The following is a 22,009-nucleotide window of genomic DNA, read 5'->3' as shown; positions in this document are numbered from 1 at the left end:
CTCTGACAGTAATTTTATGCAAAAACGAGTTAGTGATAAATGGGTGAAATTTTTCAGTTCTTGTAAAAATAGTGAGCAGTATTCAGAATTACTAAAGATTGCCCAGTTCTATTTCTATTTGCCTGCCCATAATGCGTGCATGGCAAGAATCTTTCCTATCATGAATGCCTAATGGAGAGATGACAGGAATGGCTAAAAATTGAATCCATTAGAGCAATTCTGATGATTCAATAAAGACATGTCAGGCTTGCAATTTGATGAATATTATGATGCAAAACAATTTCATCTTCAGAAAAATATGATTGGTTTAAGATTAAGAATGAAGTAACGAACTGAATCATAAATTAAATTGTCGTAACTACAATATGTTGCGTTGGACAGTTGGAGTCTTGAATTCTTACCTCATCCTTAGGGCAACTCTAATTTTAACGAACTACAGTAGGCTACTTAGTTGTTGTTTAGTCAACTGTCCGAAGACAGGTCTGAACCTCACAAGTGATACCAAGAAGATACCACTTATGAGGCAACTAGGCCAGGAGATAATGGGGTAGGGTGGCTAGTTTATATCCCCCTTCCATTTTCATTTTTCCAAATGTAGGCCTACCAATTATGTACATATACAAATCTGGCTTTCAGGTAGTAGCTCCCTGTAAAGCAGGTTTGAATAATTTCAAGGAAAAATTGTTCCGGGACCGGGTATCGATCCCGGGGCCCTTCGCTTAGCGCACGAACGCTCTTCCGACTGAGCTACCCCAGGAACTATACACGACACCGTCACAATTTTTCGGGATCGATACCCGGCCCCAGAACAATTTTTCCTTGAAATTATTCAAACCTGCTTTACAGGGAGCTACTACCTGAAAGCCAGATTTGTATAATACATTCGTTATTGGAGGTACATTAACAGAAAGCCACAATTTAAGTCACACAAGTATTTGCGTGCACTCATAGTTGTGTTCTGGCGTCTAGTCAGCTCATTTGAGTCGTGTGGATACAAAGGAAAAATTGTGACGGTGTCATGTATAGTTCCTGGGGTAGCTCAGTCGGAAGAGCGTTCGCGTGCTAAGCAAAGGGTCCCGGGATCGATATCCGGCTCCGGAACAATTTTTCCTTGAAATTATTCAATTATGTACATAATTACTTGTTTTAGACTAATCTAAGGATTTTTAACGAGTGTTGCAAAATATTATCGGTACATTGATATCTGTGTGCGATCTATGTTGATTTTTGCTAGTTACTAGTATTATAATATTTAAACTTACCGGTACTTTAATATCGAGTTCATCATTTAAAGGTAGGGCATTGTTTTCCTCTATTTGTTTCTCTGTTGAGGAACTTCTCATGTAATTACAGCTTGATTGCATTTTGTAATTTTCATGTAGAAATATTATGTTAATTATGTACAGTACCGGTGTTAAGATATAAAAGTTCAGCGTAGAATTGAACGGCTAATAATACAAAATGCCGAACTAGCCCGCTATTTGCAAAGTTACGTTGGTAATACATTACATTTTTACCTCTGCAACCTATTATTATTATTAATATATTATTGTATATTCAGGCGCTGAATGTGTAAACAAAATAGGAAATCTTGCATTTTAATAGGGCTATTCAATGAATTTTCATTTCAAGTTGGCTACATTGTGTTATCCATATCATGAAATTTAATGTGTGCAGAAGTTGTGCTTACGAATTTATAAGTAAAATGTTATATTGAGCTGTATTACACTGTGCCCTTTGTCATTTGTTTTTGTACAGTGTGAAGGCACATGTTGAAACTAAAACTGTACGGGTAGGTCTGGTTAGGTCATTGTACTACGTTTTTCGTAAAGTGAAGTACTGTAGGGAAACATCAGTGACAGTGTTAAGAAAACTTATTTATAACATTCAAATTCATTCTCGTGACTTAATGTTACTTATACTAACATTTAGTTATGTATTATGTTTTTCGTTTGTTAGTATACGTGCTGTATAGAGTTATATATTAAAAATTGCTGCTGCTCTTAGTTTTGCAATGTAGTGTTAGGTTAGACTTTGGGAGTACCAACTTTGAAGTCTTGAACATTTAATTTCACACAGTAAGGGGCGCAGTGTTGCCAACTGGACAGATTGTAACTGTCAGAATTGACGGAATTTCAACGTAGCGGATGGGAAAAGAATGGCTTTGACGGGTGACGGATTTTTCTGGCGGAAATTACGATTTACATCGTCCTTTGACTTTTTTAGCTGCTGTCATTTTTTATTTAATTTTTGGGAGATTTTACTTTTTTCTTTGAATAGCCCTTTTCGTGCCGTATCATGTTAAGGAATCCCCTGTTTCAGATTTCCTCGTAATCAAGACCGAGATTGACGAATTATGTTAATCAACATTGGTAAGTAAGGTGTGTCAAAATTCGCGTTTTGTTTGTAGCCTGCATAATTATAGGCCTGTTGAGTGGGTTTTATTTTTCATTTTTATTATAATTATTTTTTAAATTTTGACGGATTTGCAGGTGTTTGACGGTGATACAATTTATTTGTTGGCAACACTGTAGGGGCGTACTGGCCACTGTGGACTGGAGACTTTCTGTTTGTTCACGAGTTTCATAGATGAATTTAATAACATTCTTAGATCAGTTAGGTCTTCTTCCACGTTATTTGTGAAACTTCCATGGATTGTACTTGTTGCAAACTGTTTTTCCAACGTTATCTTGTACTTGGGTGCACAAATGTATGATTTTGTTCTTGTAAGTCTTCTAAATGATTGTGGAAGTAAATGTAAATAAACTACCAACAGTACAACTGTTACAAAATACCAGTATCATACCTAATCTTATAAGAATGTGTGATCACTGTAGCTGTTACGTATGTGTGATCTTCATGGCACGGATTTTCAAGTAAATGATTTCGGTAATTTTGGAGGACGACCACTCCACGATTTTCGAACTTCCCCCTCCCCCCACAAACTATTTTATGCTCGATTTTCGAAAGTTAGTGGGGGGGGGGGGACGATTTCGGAATAATGCGTAAGTACATTAAGTTAGGTATGTGGTTATTGAATTATTATGTGGGAGAAAGAAACGATTTCGGAATAACATTAAGTTAGGTATGTTGTTATTGAATTATTATCGAATGATTTATTTTTGGTGCAAGGGACATACCTTTTTATGTAGTAACGTATTTATCTACCCTTGTATCATCAGTAAAAAATATGTTCTTTTTTAATTATTTTTAATTTGCATAGTCTTTGCATATAAGTACTTACGCGATATTCTGAAGTATAGCAGAGAATAAAATTTCGGAAAAACATAATATAATCTGTCACATATAATCTGTCGCAAAATAAACTAACCTAACCTTAACTAACCCAAGCAAACCTAACCTAATCTGACCTTGTAATGTTATGTTAGCTTAGGTTATACTAGTGACAGAATACAGCCACTATAAAAAAAATCATGATCGTGATTACCGAAAGTGTGTGGCCACACTATATAGATCACGCTTGGTCCCGTCTGATCAGCAGCTGATTTACCATAGAGAAAACAATTTTCTCTATGTAGGCCTACATACTTTTATGTTTGTTTCCCTCTTTGGACAACATCCGAAGTTAATATCACAATCTAGTTTATAGTCACGAAGCTCAATACGTAGGGAATATGTATCCATAGATAGTTGCTAACCACTAGGATCGCTACTATTGCCTCATCACAGACAATGTGAAATAGTACCGGCACAGTCTATTCTTCCTAATACCCTCAACAACTCAAGCTTCGTGACTATATATACTAGACTGTGTTAATATTTTCTTTCAATGTTTGTTCATTGTTTTCCCTTTTTTATTGTTGTTTCTTGCAGCTTGATATGAGAAATTATTTATTAAAATTTTTAGAGATTTTATAATCTAAACTGATACAATTTATACCATTACAATGTTCAGATTTACAGAAGTACCGTATTTAATAAATCTTAAAGAATGAAAAGTTTGTCTAAAGGGCTCGATTCGGGAAGAGTACCTGAAACTCTCATTGCATTTCCATGTTGAATAGCTATACTTAAGTGTTGACTCAAATAATTAGTGCAATGGCAGTCTCCAATAATGGAGATCAAAACTTGGCCGATTTGAGATGCCAGTAGAGCCTAGTACATACAGTCACGAAGCTCAATATATAGGGAATATGCATTCAATGGCAGTTGAACTTTAGTTGCTAGCCATTATGATTGCTACTATCGCACAGTCTGTTGTTCCTAGTACTTTCAGTTGCTAACCGCTTGGAGCATTGTATCGTGAGAAATGCAAAAAATCACCTCAAGCTTCGTGGCTGTATGTACTAGACTGTGATGCCAAAACTTTAGCATCATGACTCCAAGGACTGAAGGTCTCCGCAGGAAAGAGGATAAAGATATTATTAATTATCTAAAAGATGTGCATATTTATTGACTTCACGGCTATTTCAGCAGCAGACATGCGTCTGGAGGTATTCGGTAAGTGAGATGGAGCTAGAGTGTCAATGCATGTAGAGTCCCAAATTAAAGATTTTCCTCTAGACCATGGGGTTAAGATGAGACCATCGGATCGTTTACCATCCATGTGACTAACACCTGGTGGTTCCAAAAGAGATGAGATGCCACAAGAAGTCAGAGATCTTTTAATGTTATCATTGAGTGTTGTATGTTTGGGAATGCGACCTCTGCTTCTCACACAACTGAATGCATGATGGCCGTAAATATCAACAATTTCTTCGCAAATACATTGGTGTGGCTGGCAGAGTTTACTACCAAGGCATAAAGCCATTGCGATTTTAAAGGATCTACTATAAGAGTACCAATTTGAGAGTATGGTTAGGCATGTAACCAAGCTCCAGACTCACTGTCTTGAAGAGCTAGGAGACGTAGAATATCTTGTTCGGATTTGAAAGAAGAAAGAAGTTCATCTAAAATTTTTGAGAAAAAATAATGTCCCACTGATTTTGAAATTCAGGATGGGCAGGAGAATGAATGGTTTGTGAGGAAGTATACCAAATAGTGAGAGCATCACGCACAGGGCAGATTTCAGCTGCATCACTGTATAAAGGAAAGATCGATTTGATGCAACAAAAAATTCCAAAGCCAGAAGAAAGAAAAGCAGGTATACAAATATCAGAAAGTTTCCGAATACCCACACCATCAAATTTAATAGGGAGAGAGGCTTGAGTCGAAATTGTATTTGTAAAACATATATTTAGGATCATTTCCAAACTAGATCGAAAAAGAGCATCAGCTTTATGTGAGAAAGACGGAAGAAGCCATAAAAGAATACCGTAGTATGTATAAAGTAACCATTACTATTTATATTATTTTGGAAAGAGATTTTATAACCTATAATAATTTATATCATTATTAGCCTATTATTTATATTACACTAACGTTTGTGGAAATTGCAACACCAAGAAGGATACACGTGACTGAAATGATATTGATATCATAGATTAGGTACATGACAATACACAAATGATTAGAATTACAGAACTGCACCTGATCTGTGACCGTGAGATTTTAGTATGGTGTGAAGCCTCCATGCACTGCAATCAGAGCTTCTAAGCATCATGGCATGGATTCAGAGAGGGCCTGGATATGTTCCTGGGGAATCTCCCACCACGCAGTTTGTATGCGAGTCCACAAAGCGTCAAGAGAAGACCATGACGAACAAGTTGCTGACAACCATATCCCAGACATGTTCGATTGGCGACATGTCTGGCGAACGTGCAGGCCAGGGAAGCAGTGATTCTCATCATTCTTTGAAGATGGCTTGCACAGTCCTCGTCACATGTGGCTGGGCATTGTCTTGCTGAAATATGGCATGTGGAGTTGCCTGAAGGAAGGGCAGTACTTCGGGCTCTAAAACCTCCCTAATATAGCGGTTGCTGTTTAGATTGCCCTGAATATGTAGGAGCGAGATCGCATATTGTATCCAGTGTATCCAATCATCACACTAGGCATTTGTCCGCTATGGCGCTTAACAGTGCAGGCTCTCAGATTGCATTCACCGTGGTAGCATCTAACACATATGCGGCCATCATTGTAGGACAAGTTGAAGTGGAACTCGTCTGAAAACACTACATTTTGCCACTCAGCATGCTAGTGATGGCGTTCACATGCCCTTTGCAGTCTGAGGCATTGGTGGTTTCTGGGCAATGGAAGCCGGCGCAACAGCATGCAAGCCACTAGTCCAGCCCTCAAAAAACGGCGACAAACCGTTGACGCAGACAGGTCCACACCCGTTGCAGTACTGCATCAACTTAACACAGTGGATGAAGCTGTATGGTCCGTCACAGCCATGCGGACAAGATGGTGGTCATTCTGTGCTGTGGTCATATTACGTGGTCCAGTACCCGCTCGTCTCTGTGTACGACCCTCTTCTGTACACTGGTTCCATACACGCATCACTGTCATAGCAGCATGCCCTGTATGAGCTGAAATGCCACGGTATGACAAACCTACTTCCTGGAGACCAACCACTCTGCTCCGTTCGAACTTACTCACATGGTGATATTGCTCCCTTCCATGTTGACGAGGCATACCTACACCAGCTTTCACGTTTGCACTTTGTTTGGAAGCTCTGCACTGACTGAGGAAGGCATAACACTGACCTTGCTGGTGACACAAGAGATGTCAGTATTGGGCGCATGTGTATGCCATCTCTCTGGAAACGTAACCAATTATTGGTGATACACTGTTCTACATATCTCCCAAGTTTGGAATCGTTCAGGCCATTCTTTCTGGGTGTTGCACTTTTCACAAACAGTAGTGTATTTTGTAATAAAACATTTAGAGATTTTATAATCTAAACTGATACAACTTATATTATTTTGGAAAGAGATTTTATAACCTATATAATTTATATTATTAGGCCTACTATTTATATTACGTCATCATCATCATCATCATCATCATCATCATCATCTTTTTTCTTTTGTATAAGCTTGAACCTTGTTAATAACCAGACTTAGAATCTCGCCATTTTTTCCTTGGTCTCCCAACGCTTCGTCTTCCCTTAGATAGCCCTATACACTCTTGTACTCTCCTTACCAGTCTATCATCTCCCATTCTTGATACATGTGATTTCCATTCCCCTCTCCTTCTTATAACCTATTCTTTGAATATTACATTGGGGAGTCCGATGCTTCATGGATCACCGGTCCCAAACACTGAAACTTGACGCTTAGCTAAGCATGTACAGTATATTACAGTCTCCTCTTATCTCCTTCTTACTCTGTCTTTTCTTGTCTTTCCTGTTGTTCTTCTATGTATATTAATTTCTGTTGTTTCAAATAAGTGCCTTGTTTTTGCTGCATCTGCTCTAGTTTCTGCTACATATGTCATTATTCGTCTTAAAATAGTTTTGTATACTCTCATTTGTTTTTAGATATTTATTTTTCCATATGAAATCATTTAAACACCCTGACACTTTTGATGCCTTAATCGTTTGATCCCTTACTTTATATTCTAATAAACTAAAGCTGGTTATTGTGACTTTCAAATAATTTATCTGCATAACTTGTTCAATAATTGTGTTATCCAGTTGTAATTTACATCACAATGGTAATTTGCTCACAGAGTTTTTGTTTTTTTCCTATTCTCATTCCGTACTTTTTACATGATAAATTCAGTCGAAGTAATAACTGTAAATTGTCTTCTGATTCACCAATTAAAACATCATCTGCATAACACAAACAATTTCGAATCTGCCCATCTTATATCCTTGGTGTTTTCTTATTTCCTTTAAAATTTGATCCATTAAAATATTAAATAAAAATGGACTCAGTGAATCTCCCTGTCTGATGCCTTTTCTTATTAGTAATTATTTTTGTCCTATTGATTTACCATTTACTTTGATTATCGAATAAGAGTCTGTGTATTCTAATCAGTGTATATATCCATGATTAATGAAATCAATCTATTTGGTACATTCAAATTATTTAAAATATCTAAAACCATTTTCAGGTTTATGTTGTCAAATGCTTTGTTTAAATCCACAAAGCAATGTAAAACTGGTACAGTATACTCTAATGATTTTTCAGTTTCGTGGTGAATAATATTAGATTGCATTTGTACATGAACATCCTCTACAGAATCCCTGTTGTACATCACTTAATGTGATAATTTTTTTATAGTTTCTGAGAGATAATTTTGAATGTTAATTTAAATGTAATGTTTAAGATTAATTCCTCTGTAATTTTCCATTTTCTGTTTGTCTCCTTTCTTAAATATCAGTAACAATATTCCTAATTTCCATTTTTCTGGTACCCAGGACTTTAAAAAAAAAATCTGTTGAATCAAATACCGTACTTAATTTCAGAATGAAGAGATTCTCCTCCATATTTAATCATTTCATTTGTTATATTATCCAGTTAGGTGATTTTCTATTTTTTAATGTTTTTATATTATCAATTACACCTTCTTCTGTTGCTTCCACTAATATTTTTAATGTACCTGTATCTTCAATTTGATCAGTATTGATCTAAATGAGGGGTTGGAAAGCAATGGTGGATCATTAATGTTTAGGTGAAGGGTTTGGACTTTTTTTCCATTGCTGGTTGTCACAATCAAAAATTAAGACACAATGTTTCGAAGGGTGGTTCTCCCTTCGTCTTCAGGTGGAAGAAAGGAGAGAAAGGAAAAAACCTACTGTTGGGATCGTTACGTACAGCTATTCTGTATGACTGGCAATGGAAAAAAAGTCCAAACCCCTCACCTAAACATTGATCAGTATCGTCTTGGTTTTGTTCAAATAAATGTGTAAAGTACTCTATCCATTCCTCATTTTAAATTATGTTTATGTTTACATACTCCAATTGTCTCTTCTTTGGTTTCGGATGGATTTCCATACCTGTCTTTGTACTCCATAAAACATATTATTTTCTAATAAAACATTTTTAAAATGAACCTTAACCTCAACAATATTGTCGTAATGGAGACTGAAATTAAAAATTCTGCAAAAGAAATTAGTTAATCCAAAATGTATTGAGATGAAACATTTTTCATCAGCCTTCTATTGTCCTCCATATATGAATAATTCGTCTGGCATTTATTAATATAATCTTCTATTTTTCTCACATCTGCATTCAGTTTCTCCAATACATCTAATAATAGCCAAATGTCATTTTCTAGCCATTCACTTCGTTTTCTTTCCATTTTGATATAATACAATGGAAGGAGTAACAAAATTCCATAGCAGCAGCTATCACGACTTCCTAAATAATAGAAAATTTCAAAATATCAAGGTGATTCGAAACCAAAGATTACCACAATGTTACTTTCGTTCACTAGGCCGTGCTTCAGCACAATTATCTAGTTCTGGAAACATGATTAAGCTCCTGATCATGATCAGGATATTGAGACACTACAACCATGATCGCGATTAGTGACTGTAGCCTGTCACTAGTATTAGGTTAGTTTAGGTTATGATAGGTTATGTTAGGTTGCAGTCGAAATTATGTTTTTTCGTAACTTTTTTTCTATTACCTTTCGAGAATCGAGCATAAAATTGTTGTTTGTGAAAAAAAAAAAACGAAAATCGTGGAGTGGTCGTCCCCAGATTTATTCTGTTGTAGAAATTACTCTGTTTTATGCCAGGTATGGAAATGATTGTTATCTTTTTGTCACTGTATACAGAATCCATAATAATTTAGAAATTGGTTGTGTATATGGTACTATATTCAACAGAAATTGTTATAGTGGGAGTTTATTTTTATTAGGATAAAAGTTTTAAAATGTAAATAACGACATTAGGTTTGTTTCTACAGCAGTTGCCGACCACTTGCAACCATCATGAGCATGCATGATGGCTGCAAACTGCTGAAAACTGGTTTAGAAAGAAATCTATTTTTCTGCTATGGTTTTTCAGTTTTGTTAATAGGCCTACACAAGTGATCTAGTACCAGTAGAAAGGAACTGTTGTTGTTTAATCAACTGTCCAAAGATAGGTTTGAACCTCATTAAGTGATACCATAAGGCATTATGCTTTATTTTTAATCCTGATGTGATACAGGATAATGTGATAATTCTTTTTAATCATAAAATTCCTCTGAATTTATTCCAGTTTGCTTTCCATAGTAAGAAATTATCATATTATTGAAACGGGCCTAAGCAGTTTCCCTTCTTTGTAGATTTTTGGCAGTCCATATTATAGCCTAGGAGGAATGGATTCATGAGATATAATTTTCTTAATAATTTGGTCTGGTAGCTTGGACTATTTTATATAAGAGAGCTCGTTTTCTTTCTACCTTCTTAGTAGGATCAGAAAGTTACCCAGCAAGTGCTTTTAATAGGTTGAGGATAAACCCTGGAAAAGACCTCAGTCAGGCAACTTGTTCCAAACAGGATTCGACCCCAGGCCCATTAGTTTCACAGGCAGACACACTGGCCACTACTCAAAAGCGGTGGACATTCGAGTAATCTATCTTTATTGAAACACATTTGAGTTCAGTCTTTTCTTTTACTCTCGGTTCCATTTTTCATCAGGATTCTACAGGGTGAGCTCGGATTCTTCCTCAGTCGATAATGAGCTTGCAATATAGTTTGCTAATTAGTTAATCCTAATAGTCTTTTCACAGATGCCATTGGTTTTCTGTGTGAGCAGTGATTTTAGTTTATTCAGTATTGTATAAAGTTTGGTAGTATGCTACTATTAATAAGTAGGCCTATGTTTGCGATAATTTTGTGGAAAATCCTATAATTGTTAGACTACAGTTCCATAATTTTGCCTTTGAAGTTTGGAATATTAATGTGGAGAAGTATGGACTGGAGAAGAGAAGATTCATAGCTACACAAACTCTTCTTCAGATGACCAAAAATTATTCAGTGTCATATCCATTGTAGGCCTACCTACATTAGGTAGTGTGCTTCATTTAAAGATCATGAAACAGGTAAATTTTAATTGAATCTTCGATCTTGCCATGCACCACACATGAACATGACATCTGTTTTGTGTTGCTTCGTTTCATAATGAAATAAAACTGAGAGAGGTATAACTTTACAAATACACATAGTCTTTATTATCTGGAAAAAGAAATAGGCTAAGTGAGTTTTTGTAAAATAGAGGATCAGTGACAAGTTTGGTTTGATTTGTTCAGATTTTTTATGTACCTTGGATATATTACGTTTTTTTTTAAGCAGATAGGTAAGTAAAGAGAAAGCGAGTTTTCGAGGATTGTTGACAGGCTAGGTTTGGTTTGTTCATGGTTTTAGTATGCCTTGCATGTACGTTTTTTGATAGATAGGTGGGTAGCAAGTTTGGCTTTTCTGTAGCACGTGACACAGTAACTTCTAAGTTGCATTATTCTAAATTATACGTTATGGGAATCTGTGACAGGTTTGTTAGGTTAAGTTAGTTTCGGTTTTTAGTATGTCTTGTATATACGAATCTCTGATAGGTTAGGTTGGGTTAGTTTAAGCTTTTAGTATACCTTGCATGTACGAATCTGTGAGAGGTTAGGATAGTTTAGGTTTTTGGTATGCCTTGCATAATGAAGTGAAATGTGTGTTTCACATTCATTTTGACATGTTTTACTTCTTTATTGCACGTATTAAGGAATTACTTTTAGGTTACCTACACCAATCAATTCTTTACAATTTTTAGATATTTTCTAATATGTTTTCAAGTCAACTGACGTCCTATATGAATTTTTCACTTCAAAACTACAGTACCTTTCCTCTGAAAATTACACCATTTTTATACTTTTTTTCGTCAAAAAACCTTAAGTGTCACGTACACTATAGAAAACCTGCGAGTTTTCGTAAGGTCTAGGATCAGGTTAGATTTGATTTGTTTCAGCTTTTGGTATACCTTATATATACGCTTTTTGCTGGATAAGTACACAAATACATATTAAGCCTGGATCGAAGAAAGGAGTGCTTTCTAGTGTAGTGGAATATAACAATACCACTGGGTTATGTGATGATTTCATGTGAAAATGCCTGAGAAAATTGTTGGTTGGTATATAAGAAACTGAAGCATTTCAGGTGAAATGGGTAGGCTTACATTGTGTCCATAACGTTGTATGCTACAATTTTCAGGATATTTTCAATGATTTAAGTAGATTTCTTCTCCTGTACATGGTTTGTAGCGACATTGAAGTTTCACCAAATTTTTGCAGTGTCAAAATTTATGTCATTACCACTTCCCAGATATAGTGGTAGTTATTAGTAAACTAGTGATGGGCAGTATCGAATAATTTTAAGAATCCAATAATCTGTTCTCGAATAATATTAAGAATCAAATAATTTATTCGAATAAAAGTACTCGAATACTTTTATCATTCGAATAACGATTTGATTACTCCGGTGCTCTTATCCAGCATTCAGCATGTCAGCGATAACGATAACAGTTACAACAGTGCACTGTGCAAGAACAGGAGTTTATATATTTTTTTTATGATTCTAATTACATGTTGTAGCTATGTGCAACTTCCGATATAGATGTTGATTCCTGTGTCCTGGACGAGAGAAAGGAAGAGGTGAGACAGAGACAGATGCTCTGAGCAAGTTTTTATTGCACACAACCAGCTCGTGTTTGTAGGCGAGGTTAGCCAAATGTATACAATTGATGAGCAATTGCTGTTCTTTAGAATTTCCTTCTCACTGTTTCTTTCTGTTCTCGCAGCATCTACCATCTGAGCAAAGTATTCGAATACTTGTTCACAATTCGAGATATATCTCGAGAACTTACAAGAATGGAATAATTCGTACTTTTTTATTCGAATACTCCCATTACTAGTAGTTATGCTGAATTTACTATAATTTTACAGTAGATTTTTCCTGATTTTAATTGTCTAAAATTTGAGAAATATGTCACATTGTATAGGTAATTAGAATTGAGGAACATAGGCCTACATGTTAACCAGATAGTGAATTAAAATTCTTTTTTAGTACTATAGAAATCATTGTCTTCCCCCCCCCCCCCACGATAGAAATTTTCTTAAAATTAAGTAATGAAATGTAAATATTTCTAATATGAATAGTATATTATGTATATGAAAAATATGCAGATCATCTTAGAAATTTTAATTTCTGATAACATTTCCTATTTTTTTTTTTTTTCAGGGAGTGAAAACAACAGTTAATAAAAGAAAGTGGAGCACCACTTAGATAGGAATGTCAGCATCCAGATATGTCACGGACAATTCTGGCTTTATAATTGATGAAACGGGAAGCCATAACAGAAGTATTCCAGATGAAAATTATGATAATGTTGCTGTTGTGATCGTCAAGAAGGAAGACATCAGTGATGATGAGGACAATGTTATGTACATTGATAGTGGTGATGAAACAGAGTATTTTGAACTCTTAGGTTCCGAAATTTCACAAAACTCTTATGAGTCTGAGAAAGACATCAATACCAAAACACACATTAACCCAAATACAATAAACATACTTGTTAGTTCCTTGACAAAAACTGATGTTAAAAATGTAGACTCCGATTCTTCTGCATCGTCGTTGAAATTAAATATCGTAGATAACAAAGATAATGATGAACGACAGAAAAAATCAAAATATTCATCAGCAGCTCTGGTATCAAAATCACAATGTGAGAAGAATGAAGACATATCTCTGACTGTACTATCCACCATGCAGCAGTTTAAATGTAGTGAATGTGGTGAAACTTTTGATCTTAAAAGTCATCTTATTTTACATGAGCTTTGTCATGAGAAAAATAAAGGTAATTCTCAAATGAGTCAAGAAGTTGTTATTGTAAAAGAAGAAATTTTAAGTGATCATGAAGAGATACCAAATGCAGATAATGATAATATGCCTGATGAATGCTGTGATTTTGTAGAGACATCATTACTCCCGGAAAATGAAAGTCATTTAGAATTAAATAATGAGAAATCCGTATCAAATTCGGTTGGTCAGCCATTAAAAAATGCAAGTAATTCAAATTTTTTTGCTCTGCTTGTTAATTCGGGACTGAAGACATACCATAAAATTTACAAAGATATAAGGTCTTCAGAAGAAAATAACTCCAAACATGTAAATGAACAGAGCATAGATTCCAAAAGTAATTTGGATATGAAGACATTTAATGAAAATTTGTCATGTCAGATTGTAGGCCTACAACCTAATGTGCAACAGTTTAAATGTGAAGAATGTGGTGAGACATTTGATCTTAAAAGTCATCTTATATTACATGAGCTTTGTCACGAGAAAGGTAATTCTGATCTGAGTCAAGATGTTGTTATTGTAAAAGAGGAAATTTTGAGTGATGATGAAGAGATACCGAATGCAGATGATGTCAATATGCCTGATGAATGCTGTGAGTTTTTAGAGGCATCTTCGTTTTCTGAAAATGGAAGATGTTTAGAATTAAATAATGAGAAATCTGAATTAAATTCAGTTGGTCAACCATTAAAAGATGCAAATAATTCAAATCTTGTGGCTGTGTTTGTTAATTCAAGACTGAAGACGTGTCATGAAATTTACAAGGACATAAAGTCTTCAGAAAAAAATGACCCCAGACATGTAAAAGTAAAGGTCATAGATAACAAAAGTAATACAGATATGATGAAGACATTTAATAATGATCCTCAGAGAGGGTCAGCTTATCAGAAACGTAGGATAACTACCCCTATATGCAAGAACATGCATTCACGTCCAGAACGTAATTTCAAATGTGAAGAATGTGATGAATGTTTTGAACTTAAAAGTCACCTTGTAATGCACGAGATTAGTCACGAGAGATACAGGAAATATGTACAATGCCAGGTTAAGGGTGCACAAAAGCAGGTGGATGAAACAAACACAATAAATGGAATCTACAAATGCAACAAGTGTACTCTGACGTTTAAATTTAAGAACCATCTTGAATTACATAAGATGAGTCACATGAAATGCAAATGTCATTACAAGAAACCAGGATCCAAAAGTACTGAATTGTGTACTTGTTTTGTGCGTTTATGTGTTTCGTGTGGCAGAAATTTTTTTGCATCTATTAAACTAAAAAATTGGACAAAATGTATAAAGTGCTGTTTACATATAGATTCTGTGATGAAATTAAGGACAGCTTTTCCGATGGAAACACACAGTGAGTTGAAAGACGAGCCTTCCAGAAAAATTAGAAAGATTGAAGGAAGTAACAGTTTTACTTCTACAGTAACAGACGTGAAAAGATTGTGTTATTCGTGTGGAAAAATGTGTGCAAATGTAATTAGATTTAATACATCATGGCTGTGTTACAATTGCTGGAATGTTAGGTTACAGCAGAGAAGTATTGCTAATCTTCTAGGAGGAAAGAATAAGAAAAGAAAAGTTAAGGCACCAAGACGTAATGAGGGGGTAGACTGTGCTTATTGTTTGATATTGTATCCAGAGAGAAGTCATTTTTCGAATCATAAATGTTTACACAAATCGGTATATTTGAAGGAAGATGATTATTGTGATGACTACAAAATTGGACAACATTTCTTACTGTCTTCTTTAGGAAACCCAACAGATATTGATGAATTGAAACAGGAGGATAATTTTAGGGACTCTGAAAAAAGTGATAATGAACAAGACGAGGAAATGGCAAATGTTGCAGTGCAAATATCAGAAAATAATGACGATTCTTTAACCAAGTTTGTACTCTGTGATAAAACAGGCGAACTGATAAATTTGAATTCAGTGATTGATACAGACAATGTAATTCAAAAAGATTTCCAAAATGAAACGTCTGCTAATTCTGGTAAACAAGGAGAGTGAGGGAAGTCAAAGGGAACAGCTTAAGTAAATCATTTTTGACTCAAGAAACTGATGTAAACATATATAGTACTTTTCTATGTGTCTACCTAATCAGCTTACTTCATGTAGCCTATAGTTTTGTAAGGTTGGAAGAAATACGCAACTTGGCAATATAAGAATGCCAATTCTTAATTTGAATTAGTGTTTAAACTGCAGATGTATTATCTTCTAAAAACCCTCAAATTATTCATAATTTATAATAAATCATTTCATGTTCAAGTAAAATTCATAGGTAAAAAAATAAGATGTTTACAGAGTCACTGTGGAAGTATGTGAATATTTATACACATTATTTTTCAATGTTTGTTGATCTTTTACGAACATTACAAATAATTCCACCTGATTTTATTATAAAATATTTTGGAACTATAAATACAGTACCGGTTAATATATATTACTTCCCACTTTTGTTTTTATTATCCTTTGCATTGTTCAAAGATTGGTGTGTATTTTGGTTTCAATTATAGTAAATGTTAGGTAAAAAGTGGTCTAGATGTACTTTCACAAAATCTCTGCAAGATGTGATATTTAGGTATATTTGCTGAGTAATGAAGTAGCTTCATCAATTGCATTACATTCAGATTGCTTATTGATATATATGTGATTTTAATTTATAGTAATTTATACAAAATCGTTATGAGATCTGTCAGTCTTTACAAACAATCTAAAGAATAGCCTAATTTGTTTTTACACTCAAATTACAGCTGTTGTAGTTAACGTCGACACTTATAATTTGTCTAAAAAGAGATCGATTCGCGAGATAATGTGATTGTACATGTGCAGAAACCTTCTGAATCTGGTCTTCATAATAGTCATTGGTTAGTATAGTAGCCACAGTTATATTGTACTCAACGGCATGCCACACTTTGATACTGATATTGTTTTATAGACAGCACTCAGCTTATTTCAGCTGAATATGGAGTTGTCAATCTTGCCGACAAAAACATTATTGAAACCAAGGTAAAGAAAGAGGAATGAGACAATATTGCACCTGATCTTTTTTTTATCTGATCCATGATATAATCATAGCTACATACCTGCTATACAATAATTATAATTATAAATATACTGTTCCAGAAAGTTGCACCCTTTTCCTTGCACTGCACCAAAGGTTCAGAACACTCTCTCTCTCCCCCTCTCTCCCGCTCCTCCTCTCTCTCCCTCCCTCCCTCCCCCTCTCTCTCCCTCCCTCTCTCTCTCTGAGCACACGGTAATGTGTTTAAATTAATAATCTGGCATTATCTGTAAATATGTCAAACTGACTTTTCAGGAATAATATACAAATGAACTTTAAAAAAAACGATGTTCATATTGTCATGGCAATCAACATTTGCAGAAAGGTGCATACAAGTCGGTAGCCATCCTTTTTGACCAATATGATGTCAAACTATGATCTTTTCTTTCTATAAAATGGAACTTTGAATGCATATTTACATGTACTGTCAGTCCATCCCCTTCTTATTATATCATTTGTGTTACACTACCTTTCATCAAACTAAATTACCTGGTATTATTTCAAATGGTACTTGTCACATTTATAAAAAAAATTTATATCTCCAAGCGGTAATTCCCTCCTTCCATTATATACCTACTATTATATGAAATAAAAAAACCGAATCACGTAATGTCTCTTTGTATGGGAATTCATTGATTTCCAAAAGGTGTCCTAGCAGCTCTGTACATGTTGGTTAAGCCCATTCACATAAAAACTTACAGATTTCCTGACAAAATTGCATGAAAAATTGTCAGCTTTGTAAAATTTCTGTTTCTTTTCCTCTTAGACATTTATTTCTCCCATTTTCTACAATCTTGCTCATTGTTTTCTTGTTCAGTTTTATAATGTTTGCTGTTTTGTTCATGGATCCTTTTCCCAATTCTTTCTAGCTATGTAGGGATTGACATTAAACACTAGATCTTGAGACCATTTAGATGAAACAATAGGTAATTCTTTCTTACACGGATTTCTTGATGTATTAGGTCCATTAATTATAATCAGTATATCTACAATTTGTTGGTTTTCATTTACCCACAGTCTACAATGGTTAGAACATTAATCTGTATGTGAAAAGTATAAGAACTGGAAATACTACAGACTCCACGTGGACTTGATGAATGGCTGTTATCTTTCGTGCTGATTTTCATTTGTGAAGAGGAATTGGTCATTGGCTCAATTGCGATAAATTATCAATGCCAAAGAAATTCACAGTATGTTGTTGTTTTGTTGTTGTTTTCTAATGTTAGGCATTTGACAATAAAGTCATTTGAACTTTTGCATTCCAATATTTTTCAAAGATATTGTCCTGAATTCACAATATAATAAGGAGAAGTGCGCACAAATGTGCATTAGTTTTGGGCTCTGCTGTATTCCAGCAGCGATTTTCTCTTTAAACACTCACTGAAGTGATATCTTGCACATGGTTTGTCACACAGTTTACACACGCATTCCGGTGGTGGGTCGTGATAGTTTGACGTTTTGCAGAGTTTGTGATGATACCCATGCACTGCCAGTCTTGTCACTGCACTGCGGATCTTGTTGTTTGGTCCAGTCCAGCTCCGATCGGTCATCGCGTCCGTTGCGTAGAAGTCGTTCGGTACTTCATTTCTCTTCTGTTGTCTTTCCTCTTTCAGAGCTGCTTTTTGTGTGGTAGCTGGTAGTAGAAACTTGGTACGTAGATCTTCTACAAGGAAAGTTTCACGTGCTAACTCATATGCTAGTCTAGATGGTACGAATTTTGAGATCCCTATTGCGGCTTTTAGGAATCTTGCTTTCACTTTTTTTAACACGTTTAGATCTCTGTAGCTAAGGCTAGTCCATGTGATATGTATTCCATATGTTAAGATGGGGAGCACTTTTGCTTCAAACAATTTCATGGCTGTTTCAAGCGACAGTTGCGTGATATTCTGTATGTCATGGATAGCTATCATTGCTGCTGCCGCTCTTTCTTTCGTGTGTATGCTGAAGGATCTTGCTGTTGTTTGGAGCGTTACTCCAAGGTATTTATAGGCGTTTGTGATTTGAAGAGCGTTGTTCTGAGTTGGATGCGGTCACCTTCAGCCTGTCGACCACCCATTCTGAATACCATCTGCATAGTTTTTGATGGATTTATGTCGAAACCATTTTTGTTGGCCCATGATGCGAGGTTGTGTATTGATTCTTGTAGCTCTTCCCTATCCGTTGACCCAAGCACCATGTCATCAGCGTAGATATACATTTTTACTGATGGGCGACATATCTGAATTCACAATATGTACATATGTTTATAGACGAAACCGTTGTAGAGCCAATGAGTGAAATGAAATCCTGGATACTATACAGACACACATCGTGGCTACATTTCTATCATGATTATAAATTTGAATTAACTGAATATAGTATCAGTATATAAGAATATTGAGAGACATTGTCAGTTACAAAAGAAATAGTTTTGGGTGGACCTGACTTGAAGCATTTTTGTACCTGCAACTATTTTTTTTGTAGCAAATAGCTCCGAGCGTCATTAAATAAAACATAATTTAATTAAATTAATTACGAACTATTAAATTCAAAGATTGTTTCGTTTAATAACTTACCAAAATAGGTGACGAGTTAATGACGCATTACATTATATTGTAAATATTTTAATTAGCAAACGTTTTCGACCTTGTTAGGTCATCTTTAGGTTATTAAGAACAAATATATGAACACAAAATCCAGTGAAATATGATAGATGTGGTTGAAGCAAAACACTATGTTACAATAAGTTAAATTTTAAAATATTAAATACTATACTTCACTGGATTTTGTGTTCATATATTTGTTCTCAATAACCTGAAGATGACCTAATAGGGTCGAAAACGTTTGTTAATTAAAATATTTACAATATAATGTAATGTGTCATTAACCCTTCCATGAAAGAATTTGGCAACACAAGCAGAATTTCCATGTTATTGAACAATTTCTTGCAATAAAATATAAAAATTATCACAGGTCAATATTATAGATCAGTACGGTATTTTAGGGCTGTTATTAATTTTAATTTGTAATATTTTCTATATCTTCTAAATTTGACAATAAAGTAAATAAAACATTAAATAATTATAATTTTTAATCGCTAAGATGGAACTCAGTCTACAAATAAACAGCCTGCACCAGTGATTTATATACCATTATCACCATTACTACCACTACCAAATGAGACATTTTAATTACAGGTAGGGCCTAATTTTAAAATCATATATGCATATGTCAAATATTATGTTACCTACAATTTAGCATAGGCTACCTCATATCAGGAGACAACCCTCTGAAAATGTCTAGTACAGCATTGAAGCAGTCATAGCAGAATTTTTTCTTATACATCTTAAATTCCACACTGAGTGACTCTAAATCAAGTTCAGGGCAGCTATTTAAGTCACTGGGAATTTCAATCTGCCTCTGCCTTTTATTATTTTTCTTCATGTATTCCACTATTTGTTTAGTCCCTGTTGATCAAAACATGTTTTCAGTCCTGCCGAAGCAGCATCAATGACTTTAAAGTACTCAAGATTATAGTATTCTTCAATGTTTTCTGGTGAATACTGCTCAGCTGGACCATAGAAACTTTTGGGTGTGTTTCTTTTTCTGGAGAGTTTTACTGATTGCAATTTCAGTTCTCAATCCTGATCCATGGTTGTTTTAATATATACAGCGAAATCGTGGTATTATTGCAATCATTTTTTTATGAATCCCTTGGATAACACATTTGTTTCATCACATGCCCATAGATACTTGCATATCACACCTAGAATCTGTTGCTCGGTCATATTTCCTCTCGCTGTGTTCAAACTAACTGCTCACTGGAATTAGCAATTCTCACAATGGTTGTTTTAAAAGATCATGAAATTTATCTTCACTTATTTTTTCTGAAATTGTACATTCTACCAACCTAACTGCTGACATCAGTCCACTAATAGTCTGCTGGCGACTCTGAAGGGTTGAGTTCAAAATTTCAAGAACATGGATTATATCCCCGGGTTCGATACCCGGCCCTCGAAATTATTCAAATCAACTTTACAGGGAGTTATACCTGAAAGCTTGATTTGCATAATACACGTCACTGTTCGTTAACAGAAAACCACTATTTAAGTCACACAGAGTTAGTGTGCACTCAATGTTGGTTGCTTGACAGTTGTCAGCCCACTTTGAGGTCTGTGGATATAGAGGGGAAAATTGGATCGGTGTCTGGTAGAGTTCCTGGGTAGCTCAGTTGGTAGAGCATTGGTATGTTAAACCAAAGGCCCCGGGTTCGATACCCGGCCCTGGAACAATTTTTCCCTCGAAATTATTCATGGATTATATCACTGGCCATCAGAAGTGCAAGTGTATATCAAACATTCAAATCACAGCTTACGATATTTGTCACTGCTTTGATATAGCATAGTTATCAATTGATAGAAGTTTCAAATATTGGTTAGCATTCTAACTTTGCAGTAGAGGCTCTGAGTTCAAAATATTTTTTAAAATTAGAGGTGTCAAACAGCTTCGCGGCAGAAAATTTGAGGGAAGGGGTCCAGACCTCCCAACTTCCCCCACCAGGCACGCCCATTAGTTTAGGGATTAGTAAGCTCAACTCATGTTCAGAGACTGCTAGGACATAAGCTCGAATCTTTCTTGGGCTGATTATCTAGTTCAGTTTTTTTTCGTAGGTTTTCTCCAAATGTAAGGTGAATGTCCTGTAATGTCATGGTGAATTCTTGGGCTTTTTCTTTGGTTCATTAGTTCTACCAGTACTGGATAACTGAGCAGTTGATGCAACATTGTTAAATAGCCATTTAAAAAACTCTTTCCCCTTCAATCCCATCAGGCAATAAAATTCTGTGGGTTGTCTTCATTGTAAATATAGCCTTATATCAGTGATTTCCAATTATTTTTCTTCGAGACCATATAAAATGAAATTTCTTCGAAGTGTTGCTGGTCTCTTTTAGATCAAAAGAACGAAACATAATTGGTACGAACATATAAGAAGAATGAATGACAACCATTTACTTAAAGTAATAGTGGACTATGAACCAAGAGGTCACAGAAATGTGGGTAGACCAAGAACAAGATGGATAGACAACATAAACTTTGAAGACAGAACAGGCCAATAGGCCTAATCCATGTGGTTGATGATAGTGCCATATAAAATTTTTAGTGTTCAGACATGAGCCAGAGGATAGAAATAATAGTTTAATACTCATGATTAAGAAAAATATGTATTTTTACTCGTACAGTATTTAGGGTTAATTTTACAATGTTTAGTATGTTTTTCATGACGTC

At 35.0% G+C, this 22,009-nt stretch overlaps 1 long non-coding RNA gene and 1 other non-coding gene across 2 annotated transcripts; both read left to right on the top strand.

The window, feature by feature from the left end:
- Positions 1 to 1,568: 1,568 nt before the first annotated feature.
- LOC138701758 (uncharacterized) lies at positions 1,569 to 16,134 on the top strand. Its single transcript, XR_011332684.1, has 2 exons — positions 1,569 to 1,792; positions 13,060 to 16,134. It is a non-coding gene; the product is annotated as an uncharacterized lncRNA (long non-coding RNA).
- Positions 16,135 to 20,942: 4,808 nt separating this feature from the next.
- TRNAN-GUU (transfer RNA asparagine (anticodon GUU)) lies at positions 20,943 to 21,015 on the top strand. The gene has a single exon. It is a non-coding gene; the product is annotated as a tRNA-Asn (tRNA).
- Positions 21,016 to 22,009: the final 994 nt, after the last annotated feature.

Source organism: Periplaneta americana, chromosome 1, assembly GCF_040183065.1.
Source record: "Periplaneta americana isolate PAMFEO1 chromosome 1, P.americana_PAMFEO1_priV1, whole genome shotgun sequence".
Taxonomy (NCBI): Eukaryota; Metazoa; Arthropoda; class Insecta; order Blattodea; family Blattidae; genus Periplaneta; species Periplaneta americana.
This window is presented reverse-complemented; position numbering and strand designations above follow the sequence as displayed.